At 41.0% G+C, this 9,837-nt stretch overlaps 1 pseudogene; it reads right to left on the bottom strand.

The window, feature by feature from the left end:
- Positions 1–5,830: 5,830 nt before the first annotated feature.
- Positions 5,831–7,259, bottom strand: LOC107822222 (acyltransferase Pun1-like; annotated as a pseudogene).
- Between the last annotated feature and the right edge of the window lie 2,578 nt (positions 7,260–9,837).

Here is a 9,837-nt window from a genome sequence, read left to right as displayed (position 1 = left end):
AACCTTCCTATGGGCATTGGTTTCTGGAATAAGTAATTCAAAGGATCCATTCTGGTTATGAGATATGTGGTGTAGGACAAAAGATAATGTCTGAGCTTCTGGGAGACCCAAGTTAGGGCGCAACAAGTTCTTTCTAACAGAGTGTATTTGGCTTCATAACTAGTGAACTTCTTGCTAAAGTAGTATATAGCTTGTTCTCTCTTCCCGGTCACATCATATTTCCCAGGACACAACCGAAGGAATTTTCTAAGACCGCCAAGTACAAGAACAAAGGTCTTCATGGCTCAGGTGGAACCAACACTGGAGGATTTGATAGATATTCTTTGATTTTATCAAAAGCCTCTTGACATTCACCCGTCCATTTGAGCGCCGCATCTTTCTTCAACAACTTAAATATGGGCTCACACTTGGTAGTAAGCTAAGCAATGAACCTGCTGATATATTTCAATCTTCCCGGTAGACTCATGACCTCTTTCTTGGTTCTCGGAGGTGGCAAATCCTGAATAGACTTTATCTTTGTTGGATCTAACTCGATACCCCTCCTACTAACTATATACCCCAGAAGTTTCCCAGATAGAACTCTGAATGCACATTTAGCTGGATTCAATTTCAAGTCATACCTGCACAGACGCTTAAAGAACTTCCTCAAATCCCACACATGGTCTTCCTGTGTTCTGGATTTAATGATCACATCATCCACATATACCTCAATTTCCTGGTGCATCATGTCATGGAAAATGGCAGTCATGGCTCTCATGTAGGTTTCCCCAGCATTTTCCATATCAAATGGCATGACCCTGTAACAGTAAGTGCCCTAAGGTGTGGTGAAAGCCGTCTTTTCTGCGTCTTCTTCATCCATTAGAACCTGGTGGTACCCAGCATAACAATCCACGAAAGACTGTATCTCCTGTTTGGCACAGTTGTCAACAAGAATGTGGATGTTTGGCAATGGAAATTTGTCCTTGGGGCTTGCCTTTTTCAAATCCTGATAATCAACACACACTCGAGTTTTCCCGTCCTTCTTTGGCACCGTGATCACATTAGCCAACCATGTGGTGTATCAGACCACCCAGATTACACCAGCTTTCAATTGTTTAGTGACTTCTTCTTTGATCTTATCACTGATGTCTGTTTTAAACTTTCTTTGTTTTTGTTGGACGGGTGGGTAACCGGTATAAGTTCAATTTATGTACCACCAAATCAACACTCAATCCTCGAATATCTTTATAGGACTATGAAACACTCATATTCCCTTGTTTAAGAGCCAAGAACCTGTCTACCCTTGCCTGACGAAACTCTGTTGGCATGTAATGACGCAAGAAAACCCCTGAAAACTCTTCCCATACCGTTGGAAGTGCATTTGTCCTTCTAGATAATTCCCAAGTTTCATACCACTGAACCGTAACATCCTGCAATCGGTAAGAGGCCAACTCTACTGACTCAGAGTCTGATGCATGCATCACCCTCAAAGTCCTCTGCATCCTATCAATAAAGTTTTATGGGTCCTCATCCTTGTTAGATCCGGTAAACACTGGAGGGTCTAGGTTGATGAACTCTGGAACTATCGCGCTAATAGCCCTGTCAATGTAACTAATACATGTACCTATCTGGCACTGAGCCTGAGCGACTACCAATCTAGTCAACAACCGTACTGCACTTCGCATATCCATATCCTCATCATGAGCAACAGGTGGAGGTACTGGGTTCCTCCTCAGCTCCTCGGGTGCTGGCGAAATCGGAGAACTATGCGAGGGTGTCACACTTCCCCTCGGGGCCTCACTCTGGCCCTCACTAGACAGTGGTGCTCTACTCATGACCTCATCTGCCACTGCTTTACCCTTCTGACTAGCTATAGCTTTCCTGGTCATAGGCATCGCTGTATACATAAAACAAATTAAAGTTCAAGGGCTTTAATCCCTACGAATCTGCTCTATTGCACGATCTAATATCAAGAAGGAAGAATAACCGGTCCCTAAATGTCCTGTAGTTTCCAGTTTATACAATGTGGTGCACAACACATTTATAAACAAGACTCTATTAGACACGGCTTGCAGACAACCTTAGGACAGATCTGCTTTGATACCAAGTTTGTCACGATCCAAACCGGAGTGCCACGACTGCCACCCGGTGCCTACTCAACCAAGCGCCACGTACCTTATCCTTTTTACTATAAGACTCGTAATTCTCAATTAGGACACACACACACACACACACATATATATATATATATATATATATATATAAGTAACAATATTAGAACATAACTTACATAACTAATTCAAAAAGATTTATATAGATATATAAGGGCCGATAAAGCCAGTGACATGTACCTACCTGGCACCGAGCCTGAGCGACTACCAATCTAGTCAACAACCGTACTGCACTTCGCATATCCATATCCTCATCATGAGCAATAGGTAGAGGTACTGGGTTCCTCCTCAGCTCCTCGGGTGCTGGTAAAATCAGAGAACTATGCGAGGGTGTCGCACTTCCCCTCTGGGCCACACTCTGTCCCTCACTAGACATTGGTGCTCTACTCATGACCTCATCTGCCACTACTTTACCTTTCTGACTAGCTATAGCTTTCCTGGTCATAGGCATCGATCTATATATAAAACAAGTTAAAGGTCACGGGCTTTAATCGCTATGACTCTGCTCTATTGCATGATCTAATATTAAGAAGGAAGGGTAACCGGTCTCTAAATGCCTTGTAGTTTCGAGTTTATACAACGTGGTGCACAACACATTTATAAACAAGACTCTACACGACACAGATTGCAGACAACCCTAGGACAGATCCGCTTTGATACCAAGTTTGTCACGACCCAAACCGGAGGGCCATGACAGGCACCTGATCCCTATTCAACCGAGCGCCACGTACCTTATCATTCTTTACTATAAGACTCGTCACGGGCCATGATAGGATATATATATATATATATATATATATATATATATATATATATATATATATATATATATATATAAGTAACAATATTAGAACTTAACTCACACAGAAAATTCAAAAAGATTTATATAGATACAAAAGGTCCGACAAGGCCATTGACAAGGCTCCCGACATCCTCATAAAATAAAATATCATATATAGAATGTGACTCGGCAATACTCCAAGAAGAAGTGCAGCTCACCAACCAAAAGATGATATCCAGAGGCAGCCTAGAGTGGAGCGTCCTCGCCTCGTCTATTTACACCTACGTGGCATGACACAAAGTGCCCCAGGTAAACAGACTTTAATACGGAGAATGTACCGAGTATGTAATGCAGAAATGAAACATAATAATAAGATATTATCACTGGGAGGGATAAGAGTCAACATGTAACCTATGACTTGCCGTTGAGGGCCATAACATATAGAATAAGTCCAATCTCGTATATATAAATAAAACCACAATATTATAGTTCTGATTACATCATTCTCGTGACATTAAACTGCCCGACCTGCCGTAGCGCGGCGGTAAATGCATGACTGCCCAGCCGGCCATAGCTCGGTGGTAAACATGTAACTGCCTAACCGGCCGTAGCTCGGTGGTAAATGCATGACTGCCTGATCGGCCATAGCTCGGTGGTAAACGTGTAACTGCCTAACCGACCGTAGCTCGGTGGTCAATGCATGACTGCCCGACCGGCCGTAGCTCGATGGTAAATGATGATGCATGACATCCCAACCGACCGTAGCTCGGTGATAAATGATGATGGATGATTGACTAACCGGCATGAAACAAAGTGGGAGTATGTAATACAGCAATGAAATATAATAATAAGATATTATCACTGGGAGGGATAAGAGTCAACATGTAACCTCTGACTTGCCGTTGAGGGCCATAACATATAGAATAAGTCCAATCTCGTATATATAAATAAAACCACAATATAATAGTTCTGATTACATCATTCTCGTGACATTAAACTGCCTAATTGATTACTGGTAACTGCCCGACCGGCCGTAGCTCGGTGGTAAATACATGACTGCCCGACCGGCCGTAGCTCGGTGGTAAACATGTAACTTCCCAACCGGCCGTAGCTCGGTGGTCAATGCATGACTGCCCAACCGGCCGTAGCTCGATGGTAAATGATGATGCATGACATCCCAACCGACCGTATCTCGGTGATAAATGATGATGCATGATTGACCAACCGGCATGAAACAAAGTGGGAGTATGTAATGCAGAAATGAAACATAATAATAAGATATTATCACTGGGAGGGATCAGAGTCAACATGTAACCTCTGACTTGCCGTTGAGGGCCATAACATATAAAACAAGTCCAATCTCGTATATATAAATAAAATCACAATATAATAGTTCTAATTATATCATTCTCGTGACATTAAACAGCCTGATTGATTAGTAGTAACTGCCTAACCGGCCGTAGCTCGGTGGTAAATGCATGACTGCCTAACCGGTCGTAGCTCGGTGGTAAATGCATGACTGCCCGACCGGCCGTAGCTCGGTGGTAAACATGTAACTGTCTAATCGGCCGTAGCTCGGTGGTCAATGCATGACTGCCCGACCGGCCATAGCTCGATGGTAAATGATGATGCATGACATCCCAACCGACCGTAGCTTGGTGATAAATGATGATGCATGATTGACCAACCGGCATAAAACAAAGTGGGAGTATGTAATGATGATGCATGATTGCCCAACCGGCCGTAGCTCGGTGGTAAATGAAGATGCATATAATACTACATTATGAACATTAACATCTTTATCGAATGCCTCAACGGAGAGTTAGGAACATACTTAGGCATGCTTTGAATATCATTTTACATGAATAAATAACGTAGATATTCTTAACTACTAAGAGTTGAACCATTTATGAAATAACATTACGTTTACGTATCGTTACTTGGATCATGACAAAAGAAGGACGGATTAGCCTTAACATACCTTTAGTGACAACTTTATCGAAGGCAACGAACTTGGCCTTCTTCACACGTAATCTAAATAAGTGAAACAAAATCAAATCCTTTAACTAGTTACACCAGTAAATAATTTCACTTGTTAAACAAGAAGGATGCCGCGTTGTTGCCATTTTTGGTTCATTGCAACATATACTTTCTAAAGTAAAAATTGCTAGTTAAAGAAGATTCTCACTTTCAAATTGTTTCCACTTCTTAGCATCTGTACGTTATTTTGTCTTAGTAGTAATGTAAAGTACATGTAGGTCCTACTTTCCACCTGATTTAATAACCCTTTGGAGTGGATGAGTCATAGGAAGTGATACTAATATACATACACATATATGGCACCTTTACTAAGTATTTTTCCCTTATCCAAACCATTGATAAGAATGTCCATTTATTAGGTGGACCTACCTAGAACAACAAATTAGATTCCCCGGCCCCTTAATCCTTTCTCATCCACGGTACTTGACCACTAATACAGATCGATTTATATTCATAATAATTTTAAAAACTTATTTTTGTTATGAAAAAAAATAATTGCACCCAGACGGGAAAAATTAAATCAAAATTTCCAACCGAATTCGATCGGTATACTTGAATTTTTTTAACTAAACGTTTTTTTGGTATCAAGTCTTGGTCAAATATTGACCAATGAATAACCTAGTAGCTTAACGTTGAATCATATCAGTGTAAATCATAAAATACCGTAGTAATCATATTGATGAAACATGCAATTACAAATTATATATTGGGCGAGAGTTACATATCAGAAAAATCAAACAAACCAAGTAAAAAAAATAAAAGGCACGTATTCCACTTAGTACTAATATTAAGGGACCAAATAATTGAACATGCAAAATCATACAACGGAACAAAAATGCAGATTCCAAACTCCTAGTAATTAAAAACTTGGAACTGAGGAGGAGGCAAACTGAAGAAGTTTGTAATCTTTCACTCGCGCCTCGACGCCTCGCCCAGTTTTGTAATCTTTCAAGAAGAAGTAATTCTTGGAAGGATCATTTGCTAGACACACTCTTTCAGGTTTTCCCAATCCAAAATCTACACTGTAGAGTGGGAATTTGCAAACGTTGCTGCAAAAATACGTAGTAGTAGTAGAATTTTCATCTTTTTCTTCAAATGGTAATTTTCCTTTTTTCATGGAATCTACTATTTCTAAGACCAGTACATTTTCATCAACTTGGACTTTCTTGTACGCTACCTCAACTTCCTTCCTTAGATTATGAATCAATCTTGGCAACTTAATATCTTGCGTAGCTGCTGTGGAGAACGGGGAAACGAGATTTCCAATTGCACTTCGTCGTAGACGAGGTTTGATCATCGTACGTACATTTAAGTAGTGAACCAACTTAGATGGTAGTATATTTGCAGAACTTGATGCTGCTGCCTTTGTTGCAGATTTGTAAAGAAGTGCACTAACAACTTCAGCCCGTGTTGGGTTCTCTACTCCTGATTCAACTGCTATCTTCAATCCCAAAAAATGTCAGTCTTTTTTTGCAAGAAAAATTTATTGAAGTAGGTGACACATTTAAGAGTACCTTTAACAAATACATTCACACCTCTCTACAACAATATCGTCGTATAACAACCATTCGCTATAAAATGCAAGTTTCTTTTAGAACTAATTTCCATGTTATATTATAATATATGCTATTTATAACAATACTTTGATGTAACAATTAAAAATAGCTAGTGAAGTGGTGGTAGTATTACCTTAGCTCGAAGAGCATCCAATTTGGCGGCTGGAAAAATGAGTCTTTTCTGTACGCACTCACTGACATTAGACATAATTTGTGGAGCAATAAGAGGACCATTTAGTGAAGAGAGAATAGAATCTCCTACAAATCTAGGAGAAGGAACTACGAATCTACCATCACGAGTGACATTAGCCCAATGATTAAGGAAATTAGTCACAGAGCAACCATCACCAATCTTATGCGATAAACATGCACTAATGGCTATTTCCCCACAATCAAACTTACTTAATTGAACCACAAGTAAATTACCACCTTCATAATTATTCTTCCAAGGCAAGTCCTTTGGAAAAACTATACTCTCTGCATCAGTTGCATGAGGATGGTTAAGGATTTCAGACATAGGACAATTTATTTTAACACTCAAGAACTCAGCTCCCATGTCATTACACTCAACAGTAGCATTGTCTCTCAATATTCTTGCGTAAGGATAGTAAGAGACTAGATTTTGTGACAGAGATGTCTGCAACAAATCATGTGGGAAGGTTGAGAATTGATTGACTCTTCTCTTTGCGGTTTAGGGTAAAAAAAGGCCACACTAATATACATATTTGTATACGGTCGAAATAGATTAAGTCAGTCGTACGGACTGATCGAGATGATAATACTTCTATTAAAGGGTATATGCGTGACGACAGGTCGAGGTACGAGGTAAGGGCGTCAAGCTTCGAGCTCTAAGACCGATCAATGACAAGCTTGGTATCGTTATCGAGCTCATATCCAAATCGAACTACGAGGCAAAACGGATATTATCGAAGATGCACAGACCGACCAACATTCACCCCGAATATCGAGACTCCAGGTCAGAATCAAGCTCGAACCAAGGCCGAGGGCTCAATCTAATACCGAGCTCGAGCCAGTATCGAACTCACAGGCAAGAGCCGTTGCAGCCGCACTAGGGGAGAGAATCTTGACAAGAATCAAGGAAAAGACAATTCATCATGGGCTCTCCACTACTAATTTTTTATTATAAATAAAGTAGGATCCCTCTACTATAAAGAGGGGAATCCTTGTAAGCATAAGGCAGGTAATAAAAATAATTTTGGAGGGATTAACACTTTTGGGCTCATTTACTTTGCCTTGTTCATCAACATTTCTTCTTCTCTACCTTATATTTCATTCCATTTATTAAAAATAAATATATTTCTACTTCATTCTACAATTTGTACCAAGTTATATCACGTGTCCTTAGAACCATATACAAATTTAACTCTATCCGATTTTTTGGGTAAACAGTTTGGCGCCCATCGTGGGGCTAAGGATAACAGTGGTTATATGATACGAATCTGAAAAAACCACGCCATTGTGTTTTGCGCTTGTTTCCGAAAATATCTTGGATTTCGGATTAGCAACAACTAACTACCAATCAAATGGCTTCACCAATCGACAACGGAGCCGGTCTTCAAGATGAGAACAATAACTCGACACCCAGTACCGAAAGACCACTTGTAAACGCCGTTGGAGCTCGAATCGGAGAGCCGATAGATATCAATTCGGATGTAGCCATTGAGGCGAACCTACATGTTGAACCCGAAAATAGCATTCATGGTGGCACTCGGTCTGCAGCTCGAGATACCCATAACATCGAGGAAAACGGTGTTAGCTTGCATATGATTTTTGAAATGTTGCAAGCCCAACATGCAGCAATAGCTCAGTTGCAGAGCCAAACCCAGCTACAAAGCAGGTTGGAGCCCAATCCACCTCTAGAAATCACCAACAGAACGGAGCCAGCCGTAGTGAAGTCAAATGAGCAAGAATCGGGGACTACTCCCGAAATTGCTAAATTACTCGAGGAACTCACAAAGCGAGTCGAAGCCAACGATAAAAAAGTAGAAACGTATAACTCTAGGGTCGATCAGATCCCAGGAGCTCCACCAATGATAAAAGGGTTGGATTCAAAACAATTCGTGCAAAAACCTTTTCCCTCGAGCACAGCCCCGAAACCAATCCCCAAAAAATTCTGTATGCCAGAAATTCCCAAATATAACGGAACGACCGATCCCAAAAAGCACGTCACTTCTTACACATGTGCCATCAAGGGCAATGATTTAGAAGACGATGAAATCGAATTTGTGTTGTTAAAATAATTCGGGGAGACCCTCTCGAAGGGAGCAATGATTTGGTATCACAACCATCCACCAAATTCCATCGACTCGTTCGCTATGTTAGGAGATTCTTTTGTGAAAGCACATGTCGGCGCCATAAAAGTCGCAACAAGAAAAGCGGACCTCTTCAAGGTAAGATAAAAAGATAACGAGATGCTGAGGGAGTTCGTATCTCGTTTTCAAATGGAACGAATGGACTTGCCACCAGTCTCAGACGATTGGGCTGTTCAAGCTTTCATTTAAGGTTTTAACGAACGAAGTTCGACGGCTTCACGACAGTTAAAGCATAACCTGATCGAATACCCAGCCATCACGTGGGTAGACGTACATAATCGGTACCAATCAAAAATTAGGTTTGAAGATGATCCATTGGGGTCTGAACCCGCTATTTGAACAGATACCAATCAAGAACAAGGTCTGATCAGGGATCGATACCAATCGTGCAACGGAAGCCGTTGAGTCAGTGAATCGAGACATAACCTCGGGAAAAATAACAAAAGAAGTGATCGAGGTCAAGGGTCCCGGGGGTTGATGAACAGAAGTAGGTTCGATAGGCCTGCCGGATCTAAGGAAGCACCTCAGTTATTGGAATATAACTTCAGCATTGATGCATCCGCCATCGTTTCGGCTATCGGACGCATCAAAGACACTAAATGGCCTCGACCCATGCAGACCGATATTGCCCAGAGGAATCCCAATAAAATGTGTGAATATCATGTCACCCATGGCCACATAACGGAAGATTGCAGGCACCTAAGAGAGAAAGTAGCCCGGTTATTCAATAAAGGGCACCTTCGAGAATTTTTAAGCGATAGGGCGAAGAACCATTTTAAAAATAGGGATTTCGGCAAGCAAAACAAACAAGAAGAACCACAATATGTCATTCACATGATCATCGGCGGCGCCGATACCCCTCAGGGTCCGGTGCTTAAACGCACTAAGACATCAATTGTGAGAGAAAAGCGATCCCGAACTCAAGATTACACACCCGTAGGAACCTTATCCTTCAATGATGAAGATGCAGAAGGAGT

This window comes from Nicotiana tabacum, chromosome 17, assembly GCF_000715075.1.
Source record: "Nicotiana tabacum cultivar K326 chromosome 17, ASM71507v2, whole genome shotgun sequence".
Taxonomy (NCBI): domain Eukaryota; kingdom Viridiplantae; phylum Streptophyta; class Magnoliopsida; order Solanales; family Solanaceae; genus Nicotiana; species Nicotiana tabacum.
The sequence above is the reverse complement of the archived record's forward strand: the minus strand, read 5'-3'. Positions and strand labels throughout refer to the sequence as shown.